Source organism: Camellia sinensis, chromosome 10, assembly GCF_055761805.1.
Source record: "Camellia sinensis isolate YWXY chromosome 10, ASM5576180v1, whole genome shotgun sequence".
Lineage (NCBI taxonomy): Eukaryota > Viridiplantae > Streptophyta > Magnoliopsida > Ericales > Theaceae > Camellia > Camellia sinensis.
Genome location: NC_138970.1, coordinates 102,337,088 through 102,356,628, shown reverse-complemented (window position 1 = coordinate 102,356,628; position 19,541 = coordinate 102,337,088). Strand labels below are relative to the sequence as shown.

At 38.9% G+C, this 19,541-nt stretch overlaps 1 long non-coding RNA gene and 1 pseudogene across 4 annotated transcripts; both read right to left on the bottom strand.

Annotated features, from left to right (window-relative positions):
• Positions 1-10,222, bottom strand: part of LOC145800601 (protein CHROMATIN REMODELING 35-like) — a 51,675-nt pseudogene extending 41,453 nt beyond the window's left edge.
• A 3,532-nt stretch (positions 10,223-13,754) lies between these two features.
• On the bottom strand, positions 13,755-18,456 carry LOC145801690 (uncharacterized). 4 transcript variants are annotated; one of them, XR_014343336.1, is made up of 5 exons: positions 17,346-18,456; positions 17,179-17,259; positions 16,326-16,402; positions 15,910-16,047; positions 13,755-14,080 (listed from the first exon to the last, which is right to left on the bottom strand). It is a non-coding gene; the product is annotated as an uncharacterized LOC145801690 (long non-coding RNA). The 4 variants fall into 4 exon arrangements; XR_014343337.1 differs by lacking the exon at positions 13,755-14,080 and adding an exon at positions 15,298-15,385; XR_014343338.1 differs by lacking the exon at positions 13,755-14,080 and having other exon boundaries at positions 15,515-16,047.
• Between the last annotated feature and the right edge of the window lie 1,085 nt (positions 18,457-19,541).

Below are 19,541 nucleotides of genomic sequence, written 5' to 3'. Positions count from 1 at the left end.
AGAGTATTGTGTTATAGACTAAGCATGCAGAACAAGTTGTGTGCTAGAATGAGCAGAAGTATGGCATGCGAATGTGTTCAGAACGAGCAATAAGCATACATAGCATGAAATGCAAGGAAAATGCAGAATTAAGGCAGGAAATATGAAAAGGTGAAGTACGTACCTCTCGCGCCTGATGGGAGAGATGGGACTCCGGCTCCCACAGTAGCAGGTCTACAGGAGCTCGAGGGTCGAAGTCGGTAAAATGATAAAAAATCGCCCGAGGGAGGACATGAGTCGGAGGATTGTACCTCTCGGGGATGAAGGGGCGAACCCTCGGATGCAAAGACATGATGTCAGGCTCGCCTCCGGCGCCTGGAGAACCTCCGCTGTGGGGAAATTGACCTGCCATTTCAAGAAATCTGCAAAAAGGAGCAAAAATGAGCGAAATGAGCCAAAATTGGAAAAAGTCAACAAAAGTCAACTCTCGGGAAATGAAAAAGTCAACAAAAGTCAACTCCCGAGAAAATCTTCTAAATATTGAGACAAACTTACCTCAAGTGACAAAAATGAAAAAAGAAGCCCAGAAATCAAATTTTAATCGGTTTAAAGTGAAGAGAACTGAAAGTTTTCGCGAAACAACTTGGCGTAGTGCGTTGGAAAACGCGTATAAAGCGCAGATCTGAGAATGAAAATGGTCTAGGAAGGAGGAGAAGGCAGTTTTAGAGCTGAAGTTATGAGAAAAAGGTGTTTGGCTTTGTATATTTAAAGAAATGAGTGCAAAAAGACCAAACTGCCCTGGATTTGGGCTAGGTGGTCGGCCGGCCACCTTTTCTGGTAGGTCGACCACCCCTTGCACTCCAACCTGGTCGGTGGCCTCCCCTGGACTCCAAACCTGGTCGGTGGTGTTCCCAAGGTGGTCTCCAAGGTCTCTGCAAATTTTGGTAGTCATCGGAGTCCTCAGCACCCGAGAAAGTACAAGAAAAGTGCACTTTTTGTCGCGAAATCCCTCCGCGGGAACTCCAACTCCAACTTTCGATGCGTGCCTCATCGTCACTCATCAAGAGCAAGATGTATCCTTTTTGAGTATGCTGTGACCCTTCCGGGAGGTAAACCGGAGGTCACGATTGAATTGCACTCGTCGAAACTTGCATTTCTTTGCTCGTTGTTTCGTGTCAAACATGCATCCGAGTTTGCACTTATCCTGCATTGTTATGCACGTCACTTGCATTCTCATGCATACCACTTGCATTGTTGTGCACGTTTCATTGGTATTGTTATACCCTTATGCTTAGCTTGCGTTGTTACACGCGTGTCTCTCGCATTGTGATGCGCTTCCCCATCAACACCATGTTTGTCTGCATTCGATGTAGTGTTAAACATGTGTTGCTAACTATGTTGTACTTGTTGAGTTTCTTCCTCTTTCAAGCACGATATTGTATGTACGGTTCATTTGAAGCTGGTGCGACCAGACGAATCGCGCAGGTATTGTATCTTCTCCGTGTGAGACGTGGCGAGAATCGAACAATTCTCCGCATTCTTAAACTGCATGAAATGTAGTTGTTGCTTTGCATTCTTGCTTAAAACTGTTGCGTGTGCACTTCATTACAGCTTGCTGCTTTGCATGATCATGAGTTATATCCGACTTTGTGCATATCATTTTGCATTTTGCCCCTGCCTGCGGGCACATCTTTGTCATTTTGTATGTTTGTCTAAGTCTTCGGCCTTGTCAAAAATGGGTCGTCTCTGGGCTTTGACATTCACTCCCGTCACGTATGACTTCTGAGTTCTGTCAAAGAAGGGCAACTGTAGACACCCCATTTTTGACCGACCTTAAGACTCAGATGTCACCAGTTGAGCGCTCGGTGATGTTGCATTTTGTGCTCGTTCTAAGGTTTCAGAGTCTCGGCTGCAAGCCTTGCCTCCAGACTTCGGGGCTCTTTTTGTGCCTTGTCTCGGTTTGTGAACCGGGTCCTATTTTTTCCGTTTTCTCTTCCCGAAGGGAGGGAGAGGTCTCGTAGACCATCTCTCAGTGGCCGTAGGCTACGTTTCGTGGTCGTAGGCCATTTTTCCCGTTTGGAGCCTGGTTTTCCGTTTTTGGAGCCGTCGGCCGTGTGCCTCGGTTCGGGACCGCTTAATTACCTCTGATTGCTCCGATTTTTGGCACACATCTTATTTCCTCCCTTTAGAAGAACACTGTGGCCTGGGAGACCACCTTCGTGGTAATACGCCACTTCCGGTGCCTAACAGTCTGTTTTCGAGGCCCCGAACCGCGCGTTTTGGCCCCCAAACCTTCGTTTTGCATCCATTTTGGTCCATTTTTGGTAGCGACCCTATTTTCATTGTTAGCGAGGTGGTAGGATGGTGGCCGGCCACCTCTTCCCCTGAAAAGCCAGTTTTATCTTTTTCTCTCTCCAAAAGTCGGTTTTTCTCACTTTTGAGCCACATTTTCTGGCCTTTCATACCACCATTGTGTTGTGCTCATCTGGGAGGCCACCAATATGGGTAGGCCGGCCAGAAATTCATCTTGACCCTTTTGAACCTTGCTTAAAAGCTAGCTTTTCTCTCTCCTGGGTCACTTTTTCTGGTTTTTCTCTACACAACTGTATTCTACTCATCTGGGAGGCCACCTTTCTGGGTAGGCCGACCACCAATTTTTGTTGACCCTTTTGACCCCTGGTCGGCCGACCAGGGGGGGAGGCCGGCCGGCCACTTGAACTAGCTGGCCTGCTTCTTGTTTTTTGCTTTTTCTAAGTGTAATCCAGCTGTGCCAGCTGGAAGCCATTTGGTGCATCCTCTATACACGTGTATGGAGGATACTTGGGACCTTTTTGGATATTTTGAAGCTTCTCCTCTATAAAGGAGAGGCTTGACTTCTTGTTGAGGGGTTGAACAAAATTGCTTAAGGCTTATAACCTCCCTCCTCCATTGTCACTATTCTAAGCTCCAAAACCCTCATTTTCTTGGTCCATTTGCACTACAACCCTTAGCACCACACCTCCATCATCCATTCCAGCACCTTGGAAGTCATTTGCAGAGGTTGAAAGCTCACCAACTTGGTCCAAAAGCTGCTGGAGGTCGGCTCTTCAAGGGTAAGTGCCTATTTCCCCTAAACTCACATTTTTTTTGCATGATTGGTTGGCCTTATTTGCAAGCATTTCTGGGCTTTGACCTAAACTATAAAGTGTCTTATTTTAATTCCCTCTCCAACTTTGTTTAAGGGTACTTTTCTGTTTGAGGTCATTTACTTCCCCTTATCCTCTATCTCTCTTTTAGGGCTATTTTTGCATCCTATTTTAGCCTTACTTGTGAGCATTTTCGAGATTTTTTATAAACTGTAAAAAGTCTTTTTTTGATATCCTCTTCAAGTTTTGTTAAGGTCCCATTTCTGTTTGGGGTCATCTTCCCCCTATGCATGCTTCATCTCTTCATGATTAAGGCTATGCATTAGAGCACTTGCATTGGCCATGGTTTGGCCTCTTAGCCACTAAAATCTAGTATATTTTTAGTGGCTTTGATGCATTTTTGAGGGCCAAAATTAGAGGGGGGTGACCCCCTCCCTCCTTGCCTTGTTTGGGGGTCTTTTTGGCTTTCCAAAGGGGCTCTATTTTGCATGCATCGAAGTCACTTTTTGGGACCAATTTTGTGGGTTTTAGGGTCTGCCTTAGGTCTGTCCAGGGCCCTTTTGATCATATTTTATGTCTATAGTGCATGTGTAGAGCAATCCCATCCAAGGCTCTTCAAAGGAGCCTTTCTTTTCATGTTTCGTAGACTGATTTTAGGGCCAATTTTGTGAGTTTTAGGGCTGTCATAACTCATTTCCAGAGTTGGTTTGGTCATGCTAAGTGTCTATCTTATATGTGCTTAACAACCCCTTGAATGGCCTTCCAAAGAAGCCCCTTATTTTTGCATGCATTGGCTACATTTCAGTGATTATTTGGGCATATTTTGGCATATTTTATTCACTGTTTTTGGCTGGTTTGATGAGTTCTCATTTTCTTCATATACATGCCATGTAAACCATGCTTGCTAGCCAATGTTGCATGCTATTTTAGTCCATCATGTTAGCATCTTTTGGCCATGCTCTAAACTAGAAATGTGCATGTTTTGGGACTGCCTTGGCTCTGTCTTTAGAATTCATGATCAAATAATGCTTCCTTTGTATACTTGTGGTTCAATGCATTGGACTAGTTTTGGGTTTCGGGGCTTATTCTATGCATTGGGTGTCATATTTCCATGTTTCGGGACCATTTAGCATTATGTTTCAGTGCTGAAAATTACATGCTTGAATGCCATGCTTCATCCTTGCCATGCTTTGGTAGAGTGACATTTAATGCCTTAGGTTCGGTCCTCGATTTGCGTACATGTGTGCACGCATTTCGGTCATCTCATTTTCATCTAATGGCCACTGATGTGAGCGTGGCTGAGGTCCACTCATTTTGGTGTAAGTCCATCATGCATTGTGTATGCATTTTCAATTCATAGCATTGCGTATGCTAGGTTGCATGTTAGAGCATTGTGTATGCCATGTTACATCGAGCGTTGTGTATGCCATTTCATAACATTGCGTATGCTAGGTTGTATGTTAGTCGCATTGTGTATGCCATCTCATTTGCATTGTGTTTGGAATAGGAGTTAGCCTAAGCACGGGAAACGAGGGACGTTTCGTACTCCGAGTGACGGAACGTGTCTCAATTCCCTGTCGCCGACACTCCGGATTACCCATGATAGAGTTTAGGTCTTGTTACGTTTTCATGTGTATTCATCTCATATTGAGTCGTGCAATTCGACTCCATGGCCATCATGCATCGATATGCGTGATTGGTGGCACGAGGATCGAGGACTACACTCCTTGAAGAGTATTCATGCATAAATATGTGAAATACTTTGCCATGTCCCTTTGTTGCTCTCTGTTGTAGTAAATTAGAAATCAGCGGCCTTCTAGAGCGTTGCGCAATATTCCAAAAACAATTGCAAACAGAGGCGAATCAGGGCATCGCAATGGATTTCCGCGCCAAGCAACTCGAGCATGCATCATTCATCATTTGGAAAAGAGCTGAGGCGGTCCATGGATTTGCGTGCCAATTTACCTGCTTTTCTAGATTAATTTGTTAATTAATTAGGGTTTTGTATTTATTCAGACTGTACTATTTATTCGGACTGTATTATTCATTCGGACCTTTCGAGCGAGGGCAATGTTGTAATAAGTGTGCGTGAGTGTGATGTATGTTTTCCAACCCCACGTCTTTCTCCCTTTTATTTACCAGCTTATGATGGTTAGATTAGGGCATATTTCAATTAGCATACAGTATGATAGCATGTTTGCATCATTCATCTGTATTGCATGCACCGGGCTCGGCGCATCATACTAACTGCATTTGTATTTCAAATTCCAAATTGAATATGTGCTAGCTGTAGTATCATCATATGCCATGTTTAGAACAACCGAGCCTATATTAGTTGCATTTTGCATGTGTTGCATTAGGCATTTCAGCATAGTTAGGATCATGCATTGATTTCTAACATAGCTTTTGTTTTGGCTTGGAGTACTCGGTAAGTTTTATGCTTTAGCATCCTTGCATGTGTGTGAGTGACTGCCATGATAGCATGCTTACCATGAGGCTAATTGCTTATATGATATAACTGCCAGAATGCCTGTGGGTGAAGGTTGGGTTATTTGAATTGGAACAATTCATTAAATGCGAGTTTTAAGCCCATTTGAGAGTGGCAAGACCATGTTTTCTAAGCCCACTTGATAGTGGCAAAATCATTTTTTCTAAGCCCACCCGAGGGTGGCAAATCCACGTCTTAGCCTACTTGCGAGTAGCACCATCAAACCATTTTCAAATAAACAAACATGAAATGTTTTGTTCCAATTCAGGCGACCCAGTCTATACTTGTATGCTGTGCGCATCACATAGTAAATCTAGGCTAATAACCGGTTTAAGAACGCATAATGTTTTCAAAACTAGATATCATGGTTAGTAGAGGCCGATCTTTGATCGGGCGAGCGGGGGTGCTCACGAAGTGACCTTCCCCAATCGTACCCAAGTTCCCGAGCCGAGGCAACTTTGGTGATGACGGACATGTGGCCTTAGGCAATGAGTCAGGGTTTCCTAAATTTCCCAAAATAAAATATTTAGGTGGCGACTCTGTATTTGGCAAAGCAGTCCATGTTTGGCACTTCTTTCAAAAAATCTGTTTTCAAAAATGATTTGCCGGATTTGGACTCTTTGATGATTTCATCAGTCTTGCATTGCACTCTGCGAGATTAGATACAGGACCGTGACATTGAGTCCTGAACTGTAGTGAGCCCAATGACCAAAACGGGGGGGATTTCCTCCCGGGACGTTCGGGGACGTCTACAGGCCTCAACCCTTAACTAACAGATATGTACAACATATATTTTGTGACAATTCATCAAATTAAATGAATTAAAGCAAGATCAAATTCAAGGCTAAGAAATAGATGGGAATTGACATCATCTCTTTGTGAATAAAGACAGGTTAATATCCAAATCCATGCTATAAATTGAAGAGAGTGAATTAGTACACATCATTGCTTAGTGGAGGCTTTGCATTTAAAGCAAGGGATTAATCAAATGTTATTAAGAACTCTTCTTCTATTCATGGAACAAGGATGTTCCCACCCATTTCCATGTTCACAAATGATTGAGAAGAGAGATTTTAATACTCTTGACATAGAATCTCTTGTTTTGCTTCCAAAAACAATCAATGAAATGGAAAATCACAATCCTCTCAACATCAAATCTCAATAATCATCCAAGTAATCTGTAGACACCCTATTTTGACCAGCCTAAGACATGGACGCTTTCTTTTGATTACCCGATGATGAAAACAAGAATGTGTTTCTTGCATAATTCTCAGTAAAAAAAAGATGGAATTTGTGTTTTATTTCCAACCCTAAGACTGTTTTGGCCAAATGTATAAGTTTTGTTCAAAACTATCTTTCAAAACTTTCTTTCTATGCTTGGTTTTGGCTATTTCTGTAGTGTTCTGAGGCTTATTATTAAATTTCAAAATAAGACTTTTTCAGAGGAAATTGAGCAAAGAACAATACGAAAATAGGAGGAAAGGATGATAATTCTGTCGAAAAATCCTGTTTCAAGCAAAATAGTCAGCCACAACTAATATTTTGGCCAACCAACCAGTTTTTCCAGAAACAGGGTAATTTTGGCAGAATTCTTGTTAGAAGTGTGTGAAATATGCTATTCCAGATCTTTCTTGATATAGTCATGCACAAGATACACACCTGCTCACCCTCCATTATCTTCCTTTGGCCTCCATTGTCGAAAGAGCATTTGTCTCTTACCCTAAAAGGAGCATCCAATTCAACAATCCATGTTACCCCACCATCCATGTCTTCTATCTTGTCTTCTCCCACCTGCTCCATTGAGCCTTACACATTGTGTATCTACTCATCCTTTATTGTCAAGAGAGCTGGCCTCTTCAATAAAGTCATTGGCCTTTGTCATCTTATGGCCCTTGTTTTCAACCTTGTCCTCCACCATCTTTTCCATTAAGCACACTTGCATTGCCTATATGGAGGTAATCAAATTGTAAGAGAGGGAGATGATTAATTTCAAAGAAGAGAGTTAGAGAGAAAAAGAAAAAATAATTTTAAACTTTGAAGTAAAAAACTCCCATTTTCTATATACACCATCATACACTAATATATCACCCTTAGCACACCAAAACCATCCCAAAAACTCTGATGTAGCCAAATTCTAGTAGCCTTGATCAAGAAAAAGTGAGTGTTTTTGAAAGAAAGAAAAACAGAGAGTTCCTCACACACACTGTTAAACAACCCAAAAACACCATTCAACCAAGAATTTTGAATTTTCAAATTGAAAGCTAAGAATACACTTTCTAGACTTGAGGGAAATCAAAAGGAAGTTTGAAAATCAAATCCTTTCCTTCAAAGGTGAATTTTGCATGCATTGTTTATGTTCTTGCATTTCCTTTCTCATATTACTTTTCTTATTGTGATTTATATCGTATACTGTTGTAATCTAACTAGATATGGTGAGTTAAGCCACCCACATACCTCATGTTTGCTCTTTGTTTGGACTTACAACAAAATAGAGTTTCGGCCTGGCCTAATTGGCCGGCCAGCTAAGTTTTTGGCTAGCCAGCTCATTTTTTGGCTGGCCGGCCAACCTTCTAGACAGAACCTTGCACTCTCCCGGCGATGAGCAGAATAGTCTTCAATGGTCTCCAAGGCCCGTTATTGCTTTTTTTTTTAGTTTATTTATTTTAGTTTTAGAGGGAGTAGTTAGGATTTAGTTTTGTTGTAATATTTTATTCCTCTCATCCTTTATTCGGATTTGTAATATTCAAAGTGATGTAATAATTCCCCACTCCTGCTTCTTTCTTTTCCATTCTTTTATTTGCTTTCTCTATCTGCACATATGTAGTATATCATGCTTGTCAACTATATTAGCTTAGTGTTAGCCAAGACTTTGATGAGTTCGGATGCATTCCACTGACAGGAGACCTTCAGATTTGTAGGGGAGCCCTCTGCTTCTTTTGGTATTGTTTCCCGTTTATAGTTCTTACACCACTCTGAACCTTATCAATTGATTTTTTTCTTAAAACCTCTTCTCACTTTCCCACTAAACACACATCTCTCTATTCTTTAATCTCTCTTGTTTTTTTATCCCTCCCTAGGTGTGGTTGATGGATAAGCTAAAAGTAGTGGCTCCTTGTGTTCAGTACTAGGCTAGGAGCTACTTCTCTCGAGCACAAATAATGGGTTTTCCTTCAGAGGGCCTATGGTGTGATTGGATGTGTAGCAGATCTACAATGGACATTGCTTGGTGCTACCCCTGGCTGGACTTGCCTCCAATGATGCATAATATGTTCTGCCAACAGGGTGTGCAATTTATTGGTTTGACACACTGCGTCGTTTATTTCCCCTTTAGGTTTAGGAGATAGTTCGGACATAACCAGACTCATCTTGCTGATGGGGTGGGTATCCAGCTTCATTTCCATTCTAGGCCAGACATCTTTCTTGATATGTAATTGCTTGGAGGATGAGGGAGCTCTTGGCTCCTGCTGATGGTTTCAATCATGCCCTTTCCGGCGAGTGCCTACCTTGGCGTGAAGAAGAGGCACAAGTAGGCGCATCCCTGGTAGTAGAATTTCTGATGTGGCAGGAAGAGGGAAAATGACTTGACTCGACTGTGCCCATAGTTTATTACTTTAACCTTTTTAGTTTTGATGTAAAAAAAGCTTTGATTGACATAAGAGTTGGATAAGCATGTTTGTTCCACTTTTGTTTTTGAAATCATGTAATAAAAAATTGTGGATACTGGAAAGCTTCCTCTTCGGTCCAACGAATGGTTTATTTTGCAAAAATGTTTGAGAAAATCAGTCAATTTTGTTAAAAACATCAAAACATATTTTCACAAATGGTCATTAGCTGACATACCTGGAATTAACCCCCCGGAATGCACAAACTTGAATCAATCAAGACAAGACTTACTGCATTATCTTTCATTATTGTACTACCAACCGGGATTCGTCTTGCAACTAAACTCGTCACATAAAGAAAAATTTGGACAATTGATATCTGAATTTGAGCAAAAATGAACCAATTAAACATGGACAGAGCAACTAAGTTGAAAATGGTTGGGGATAAATGTCAGAATGAAGCTGCCTACATATCCTAAAGATAGGAATCATGCCTTATGTAATTCACGGTTAGGGTTTATTCGGGTGTTAGCACTCTCCTTTTGGAGCTTTAACTTTTGTCAAAGTCGCCCTTTCGGGTTTTCAACCTTATGAGCTCTATTTTATTTTATTTTTCTTTTTCATGCTTTAACTTTTGCTTGGGTTGCCTTTCAGGTTTTTAGCCCAGCGAGCCTCTTAAGGATTGTATTTCTTTAACTTGTCCATGTTGATCGGTTGTGAGAACTCCAGTCCATCCAGATCTATCAAAATAACTGGTTCTACTAGCCAAATTGATTTGATGATGTAAGGACCAGTCCAATTAGGTTTGAACTTGCCTCTAAGGTCGTAAATTGGAGCTCGGTTGTCTTTCAGCACTATATCTCTTTCTCTTAAGTTTCTGGACTTAACTTTCTTATTGAACGCTCGGGCAATCCTACCCGGTACCCTTGAATGTGGTATAGTGCTTTTAACCTCTTCTTATCAAATAACATCAACTCTTCAAATCGATTCTTCTGCCAATCAGTCTCTTCTATCTGACACTCAACCATAATCCTTAGGAAAGGTATCTCTACCTCAATCGACTATATAGCCTCCATCTCGTATACTAGAGAGTAGAGAGTTGCCCAAGTAGATGTTCGGATCGACATCTTATATCCCTAGAGTGCAAAAGGCAACTTATTTGGTTAATCCTTGTAGGTCTCTATTATCTTGCATAGGATGTTCTTAACGTTCGTGTTCACTGCTTCAACAGCTCCATTGGTCTGTGGCCTATATGTTGATGACGTGTGAAAGGCCACATTATACTTTTCAAGTAGATCAGTCACCTCCCCTTTGAAGTGTGAACTGTTTTCTGAAATGATTTCATTTGGCACCCCATACCTGCATATGATGTTGTTCTTGATAAATTTGGTCACACGCAATGTTTTCAACACTAAAAAAGGCTATGGTAAAGTCATGTTGTACAATTTTTATAGTGGAATGTTCATGCGGTTAGCATGAATCTGACATTTGTGGCATCGTCGAACAAAACTAATACAATCACTTTCCATGGTCAAATAATAACCTTGTCTGAGGATTTTTCTTGCCAGCATTATACCGTTTATATAAACCCCCACACTCCCCTCCATGGATAGTCTCTATGATGCGCTTTGCTTCTTTCTTCTCCACGCAAAACTTATGCATTCCTAGATGACTCGTCTTCTACATCTTATCTCCACATATGATGAACTGACTGGCCAGGTGTCGTATCCTTTTTTTGTCCTTGGTATTTGCCCTTTGCACACAATGTTTCCTTTTCTAGAAAATTCCAAATGTCAGAATAACAAAGACCTTCATCTTGGGTTTCTTTTGTTGTAGCTATCATCTCGTATGCTAGCGTATACCTCTATTCTATAACAATTGGATGCATTCTTACCCAAATTGTTATGTCTACCATCGAAGCTAGGGTTGCTAAAGCATCGACAAATTGATTGTTCTCTTTCACCTGTTGTGTAAATGTTAGCCTTTCAAACATCGAGATCAACATGTCTAAGGTTTGATGGTAGGCTTTCATCTTCTTTTCTTTGACTTTGTAGTCTCCATTAGCTTGAGAAATAACTAGGTTTGAATCCCCAACTACGTCCAACCTTATTGCCCCTAGTTCTAGGGCTGCCTCTAGTCCTGCAATGCATGCATCATATTTTGCCTGGTTGTTAGATATCTTAAATCGGAGCTTGAAGACTAGGGGTATGTGGGAATCATCGGGTGCCATCAGCAACACTCCTATCCCATAACCAAATTGGTTAGCAGCTCCATCAAAGTAAAATTTCCAGGTATCTTCTTCTAGTTGTAGGATCTCTTCATCTAGGAATATGTACTCCACATCTTCCTCTCCTTCAATCGGGTGGTTAGCCAAAAATTCTGCCAGAGCCCTTCCCCTTAACAAGCCTTAAGACTTAGGCACTTGTGGGATGCTTTTGGGGTTACCATGCGCACCTAACAGTTCAGACTCTCGATTTCTGATTTGATATCACTAGTATAATGTGAAACAGAAAATCCAGCAACTTTTATACAAGATTCATTTATTGCAAAATATGCCAGAAATAAACTACACCACTAGATCTCAGAGTCGCCACGTAATCTTTGTGGAAAAACTAGAAAACTCGTACTCGTGCCAAATGCCACTGTTTATCATAACCAAAGATGTCTCGATTTGGAACCTTAGGTATGAGAGGGAAGCTCATGAATTGAGCACCTTTACTTACTCGATCAAAAGATCGGCATCTATTGAACCATGATATGAGTTTTATAAACATTATACGCTCTTGTTTCGATTATTTTAATAATGCTAACATTACTATGTGAGGCATGCAATTATAGATCATGTTGCTCATTTTGATTATGCTTTGATTTCATGCATTTGTTAAAGACCTTTTGGATAAATGTACAACTCAAAATGAAATCGAGCCCACATGCATATCAATCAACATCATTCCCAACTTAAGCAACATAACCTTCATCCACTGGCATTCAAGGAGGTATATCATTTAAGCACTTAGCTGCATGGTAAGATGCTAAACTTGATAAGACAACATACATAACCGGGATGCTAAAACGATGAATGCTCACCTAGCATTCATCTATGGCAAGCCAAAATAATATGCTATATATATATGCATGATCCTATATGCAAACATCTAATGCAATACATACACAAAAATGCAACTATAGATTCAGTTGCTAAGTACATGATATCTGAATCATTTCAAAGCGTGAATTATCGCACAAAGGCACATAAGAATTGATGAAATCCACAGATCCAAATTAGCCGAATCTAAATGCATGGAATATGGATGCATGGCATGGATATGATAAATAAAACATGATGTTTATCAATAGATATGGAAAGCATATAAATAAAAGGGTAAGAAAGACGTGGGGTTGGAAGTTATTACAACAATTTGAATAAAAAAGGAGGAGAGAGAGAGAGAGAGAGAGAGATTATTACAACACTCTAAATAATAAAAGAAAAGAAAGGGGGAGTGGAGAAATTATTACAACATTGGACCGATATTTAGCCAAACTACTGCTGAATCTAGCAAATCTTACTAAATAAAGCAAATAAACCATCTAGAATAGAGGCATCTGACCAGACACAAAAGGGGCTGATCGAACAAGAAAGTGGCCGGCTGAATTCTTCTTCCGGCTGGGATTTAGGTTAGTGTAGATTTCCAGAATAAAGGCCAAGAAAAACACTTTCTGAGGTTTGCTCATTCCTTCTACCCCTTCTACTCATAAGGATCACTTAGGGAAAAAGTAGATGGCCTTCAATCCTTAACACACTACAAGAAATTGCATTTTTCGCAACGCAACAAAATATGTTGCTAAAAGGGAAAATTCGTTGGCAAAGAGTTTTGCCGACACACAAAGTTACGTTGGCAACCCGTAGGCAAAAGTGAGTTGGCAAAAGTTATTGCCGACGAAATTATGATTGCGTTGGTAAAAGTAATGCCTTTAGCGACGAACATAGTCGTCGCTAAAAGCCTCCATCCATCGTCGGCAATTTACCTTGCGTTGGTAAAAGTCATTCAAATATGATGATTGTGTGGCACTTTTCGCGACACAAATTTGCATGGGCAAAAAATATACTTTTAGCAACAACATATGCGTCGGCAAAAGTAAACTTTTGGCAACACATTTACGTCGGTAAATGTTGTCATTTGCCAACGATTTGTTTGTCGCTAAAGCTTTACTTTTGGCAACGACAAATTGGCATTGGCAAAAAATACACTTCTACCAACACAATATGAGTGGGGAAAAGTAACTTTTAGCGACACATTTACGTCGGTAAATGTTGCCATTTGCCAACGATTTGGTTGTCGATAAAGCTTTAGTTTTGGCAACGACAAATTGGCATTGGCAAAAAATACACTTTTAGTAACACAATATGAGTAGGCAAAAATAAACTTTTAGCTACACATTTACCGACAAGTTATTTGTCGAGAAAGCTTCACTTTTTAACAACGACAAATTTGCAACGGGAAAAATAATTGAAACTCATTTATAATTTTTTAAAAGATTTACAGGTTTACAAGAGGCATCCCTCAGGCACCACTATAACAAACTAATAACATGGATATGAAATCACACAAAATACCCCCTCCATACCCCCTCCATACCCTTCCAGCCAAAACACCAGCAGTTGCCCGAACTTACACCTAATGACAACCCCCATTAATGAAAACCTGATCTATTACAGATTGGACAAAACGTCCTGCACCCTTCCAAACATCAACAACACCAGCAAACATCCAACAACAACATAGCAGCACCTCATCGTAACAAACACCATCACAGCAGCATCACCACAGCATCTCAGCAACAGCAGCAACATCACAGCAGCACCAGAAGAATAGCAGATCAGCAAACTGATTCAATACAGATCATCACCAGTTCAGAAAACCATTTCAACTCGGCAGTGTAATGAGTAAAAGTGTCACATGAGTAGAAGTGTCATATGAGTAGAAGTGTTAGTGCTTCTTGCATTAAGGTCTGGTTACTTGTTAGACAGATTTGAATTAGACATAAATTCAGCAAATAGGAAAACAAAAGCATGAAAGGAGTAGCCTCCTCCACAAGGGTGGCTTGAGATACACACACAAGTCAACAGGGAATTTCCACACTGGCTCTTTAATTCCAACTCTAAATTCATAATCAAGCAGGGGCCTCTTTATGTGGACACTAGTAAACCATAATGAGAAATAAACTTTCTAAAAATTACCCCATTTAGAGACTGTAAAATATTCAAAATCTACCAAAATAAGTAATTCTAAACAAGTAATTGGCTGGATTATAGCCCAAGAGAAGTCTACTAACCAACACACAAACTATAGCAAAGAAATCCCTAAAAATAAAATACATCCAGAACATTCTGAAGCTCCTAATAGGGGACTAACAAATTCTAATCAAGAATAAAATGAAGACTCATAAATAAACAAACTTCATACTAACTAGACAAACTTGACATTATTTGCTTGGGATTTGTCCTCTTCTACTTACTGCTTCTGCATCACAATGTCACACATTCATGTGAATAATTGGGGCTTATGTTTTCAATGAAAGAACTGAGATTTCAACTATATTACACTGAAAATCAATTGTGAGAACAAGATGGAAAAATTTGTTACTAGCAACGTGGTCAAGCAAGACGAACTCAACACTGGAAACAGTTTTGAGGCATGAGAGTTAAATAATAGGAAGGCAGTTTTAGCTCCTGAGACATTTACGTAAGATTTTTCTACAAAATTAGACCTCAGAACTTAAATCTGTTTTCTTATGTTGTAGAGCTTTTAAAAATCATTATTGAAAGTCTCAATGTGTCCAAATTCATTGATGAAGAAATGATTACCGAGTGGTGTTCAAGTCTAAAATTTTAGTATGCATTTAGCAGATGGTCCTGGTCCTCAAGTAAATGTCCTAAATGCTAAATCCACCACAAGAAAGGAAGCATAATTTGAATGGAATTATAAAACTGCAGTTAGCATTTAATTCACCCAAAACCCCCATTGAACTTAACTTCAAAGTCAAGAAGAAAATAAATTACTCATAATACACTTGAACAACACTAAGAAACTTACAACATGAGAAGACTTCCCAAATTTTGAACAAAAGTATTCAGGAGATGTTTGGTTTGATTATCCCTTAGCAACTGGGGAACATGATTCTTGAAAACCCTGTAAAATTGAATCCAACGGAAGGATGTCTAGTAGCAAGGTAACACAGTATCTGCTTAAGAAAACGCTAGCAAATTCCAGGAATGTCATGAAAAAAAAAACTAACAACGACATTTACATATACCAACACCAACCACCAAAACCTTGAATACCTATTGAGTTAGTATAAAAATGCACAGATCTTTGAAAGTAAACAGATGTTCCCATGTATGTGTATACATGTAAGCACATAACAAGAAGGGCTTTCAGTGTTCAATAAATTTTGCAGCTAATTTCTTTAAAGGCATGGGTTCTACAAAATCAGTTCATTGTCAGAAACAGAACGTGCCAATCAGTGCCATGGTCTCAACTGGTGCCCATGGTGCAAATCAGATTATTAGCAGTCTCATCTATCAAGGTTGTGCCTGATCTAGAATTGGCAATTTCAGATCAGAATGCTTATAAGGAATGCTTCAGGACTAGAAATATTTAAATTTTAAACACACAACATAGTCCTCAGTAAAGAATTGTGAACAATAATTTACCATGAATTTCCAGCAGCATTAGAAATAATGTCATAAATTATCCATGGATGAATACCAGCTTGGGCACCAAGAGAAATGGCCTCCACAAAAGAAACAAAATGAATTCCCTCAAGCAGCTCTATTACCATTTTAATTTTGCTGCAATTTAAAAAAGAAAAGTAGACATTAACAATAACATCATCTAATATGATATTAGAACACCTAACATAAATAAACAAAGAAGAAGGGCCATTCCCCTGTGCCAATCCCTGTTAAATTGGGTTAAACACCTAGCACAAACAAATTTACTGTCCTGATGAAATAATCTGCGTATTATAGAAATATCAGCTTCAGCCAGCTATAAAACAGCAAAACAAAAGCAAAATGATCCTCTACTTATGTGAGGAAGAAATAGGATATGAGATATATAATCTTACCATTATTTTGCCATTCAAAACCTCTGACATTCCCTTAGAGACATATATATCAACCACAAAAACTCTCTCCAAATCCTCTGCTAGAGTAGAAACAGATTAATGATTAGAGGAGTTAGAAAATGTTCAATGCAGATGTAATTTTAGCACAAGCTGAGCAAAAACCAAATTCTTTCTTTTGCTTTTCCATTAAGTTAGATGTAACCAGTAACCAGTAGACTTCTAAGGCATAAATTTGGTATAACAGTAAAGAACACATTATTATTGAATGTTCTACTCTCTTCTCTTTTCTTTTCTTTTTTTCTTTTTTGCTTTTTTTGATAAGTAAATAAAGTATAGATTCATAGAACACAAAGGGTCATCACCCCTGTACATTAGAGATTTGCAGACAGAAGAACAAAAAACAAAACAAAAAAAGAAAGATAGACATTAAACCTTCCCCAAAAGATAAACAAAAAAAGAAAAAATAAAATGATTTAACTATGAACTTTCTCCCTTGTCCTTTCATTTCAACTCACCTCCCCTGCCCTCATTAACCTTCATATCAATAATGGAGGGCATGATCCACTAGGCAGAGTTAAAAAGTTGCTAAAGCTCTATAATCTCATTAATGGAAAAATAAAGATAAGAACAACTATGGCCGTCTATGATAAATCTTGAGTAAAAATGATGAAACAGAAAAAAAAGAAAAGAAAGAGTATCATAACACACTGTTGAGCTGCCGATAAATCTAAAACTAAATAGCACAAAACTACGACGACATCCACCAACAAACCAGACAGAACAGAAAAGTTAACCAAGAGTATAAAAGAAAATTCTATACAAATATTTTTTTTATCTAGAGAAAATAAATTACCTGTGAGTCGCTTCTCGACCTTCTGTATATGAGCAGGTAGTATGGTTGAATGGAGAATGATGACAGCATCTTTGTGTAACCCTGCAAAACCAGAAAATAGTATATTCTGAACATCAACCAAGCAGACTAATTATAAATTCAGAAAACATTAAGGATCTCCACAAAACCTTTTAAAGCACTCTCATGACCAAAAAGTAGGTCATTTATTTGATCTGCATGAGATATCAATACAACCAAAGCTACAACATATGCATGCAAAGAAATGAGAGAAGGAAGCATCAGAAAGTCAATTTTTAGCTCTTCAAAAAAATAAGGTCACAATTTATAAAGAAAATAAAAGAACATATTCAGTCAACTATGATCCAAAAGTATATATATATATATATATATCATTGTTTTTAGGTGTTTCTTTAGGTAGCTAAATGTACTGAGTTTTTGGTGCCTTCTAAGTTTTTAGGTGTTTCTTTAGGTAGCTAAATATACTATTCGAAGTCATTTTGAACCCTTATATTCCTTTTACCAATCAAAGTCATTTAACCCCTTATCTCCCTTCATACCAATCAAAGTTTATTAATTACAATCAGAGTGCTTTTGGAATCAAAGTCAAAGTCATTGCTTTTGGAATAAAAAATTCAAAGTCATTCAAACACATAGCAAAATTCATTGCTTTTGGAATAAAAAATTCAATCGCGAAATGCCCTGAATTCAATCGTGAACAAATTCAATGAACAAACAGAGAGATGGGAAATGAAGACAGACCTCAAAGGCTTGTACGGCATAGCCAGAGCGAAGGAGTGAGGAGGCCAATTGCAAGCTCAGTTGGTCCAAGCCAACGAACCCAATTACACTCTGAGACGCCATTGGAGCGAGTTCAAAGGACATTTATAAAGGTTAGATTTCCTCCATCAAAAGAAATTCCCAATGCACAATAAAGTATTCCCAAGTAAAACTCCATGTCACATAAAATGGGAGTAACAGATAACCTTTGAACTTATATATTGTTCTCTATTTTTCTTTTTCTTTTTCTTTTTATATTATCTCTTTCACACTCACACACAACCACTCACTCACTCATTGGTGTGCAATAATGTGAGATCTCTTTTGTACATCATTTTGTTAGTAGTTACCACTAACCAATAAAGAAAATGGAAGATTTTTTTTGTCTCCATGCCATGATTGGTTGAGCTCTAGCATGGAGTTTATATCCAATCAAGAAAAAGGAACATTAGAATGCAAGAACAGAGTAAGATGTTTTTACTCATAGTCCAAGCTCTCAATATGAGAGACCTCTTCATGAGTTGTAATAAAGGATTAGCATGGTTGAGTTGTAATAGATAAGTTCTAGAAAATAGGCAAGTAACAGGAGCACCGGTCGGTCTTGGAAATTTCTAGGAAAAGTGATGAAATTTGTCTTCTTCTATTATGTATGTGGATGATTTGAAGCACACGTACCCAAAATCTGCAAGCAAAGAGTTAGAAACCAAGCAAACAGGAGCGTTATATCACTGGAGGCAGCATCGGTATACCACTCTTACACACTTTTTATATATGTTATAAATATATATCAACATAAATTACATATATAAAGCAGAAAAGGAAGATGAAAACATACTTTTAACCATGATCCTGCTTGCGATAGGGAAATTGAAGAGTGAGGAGGAGGCATGAAGCCTTAAAGATTTGGGTTTAGTTTGAAATTTAAGAGATGTGACAATAATGGGGTGGGGAGTTACAGAGGAACCGAAACTCCTGTATGTGTAGAGAGTAACACTGTGGACGCCTTGAAGCTCTGCTCATGATACACTATCAGGAGCTTTTAGATACTCATACTTTTTCAAGCATATATATATAGGTCATTAACAAATAAATTCATATCAATTCCATAAATAGATTATAATCAGCAGGTAGCTTTGGTAACTAGTATCCATGTTAAGCTAGATTACCTCTCCTGCAGCATAGTCAATCAGAAAAACCTTGGTCAGCATCTTTAGTGGATGTTGCAGAAGTTTCACGTATCACAAGTGCTGATTCAGCAAGTTCTTCATCAGATAGATTGGCAGCATGCACGCCTCACAGCAACGTTGCAGTAGCAGCAGCCAGCAGAATTAAAGATGAAGAACATCTAAGCAACAACGTAATCACTATTGTAGTGTGTTACCGAGTGGAAGCAGTAAAGATGAAGCCATATTTTCTTTCTTTTGGTAACAAAAATTGAATTTCAGCGCAATCACTATTATTGTAGTCAAGCAATAATTCTATATTTAGAATTTAGTATGTTCAAATTTGTAAATCTACACTTACAAGGATAGATGCTTTTGATTTTATTAAAATCAAAACTTTACACACAACAACAAATGAATAGC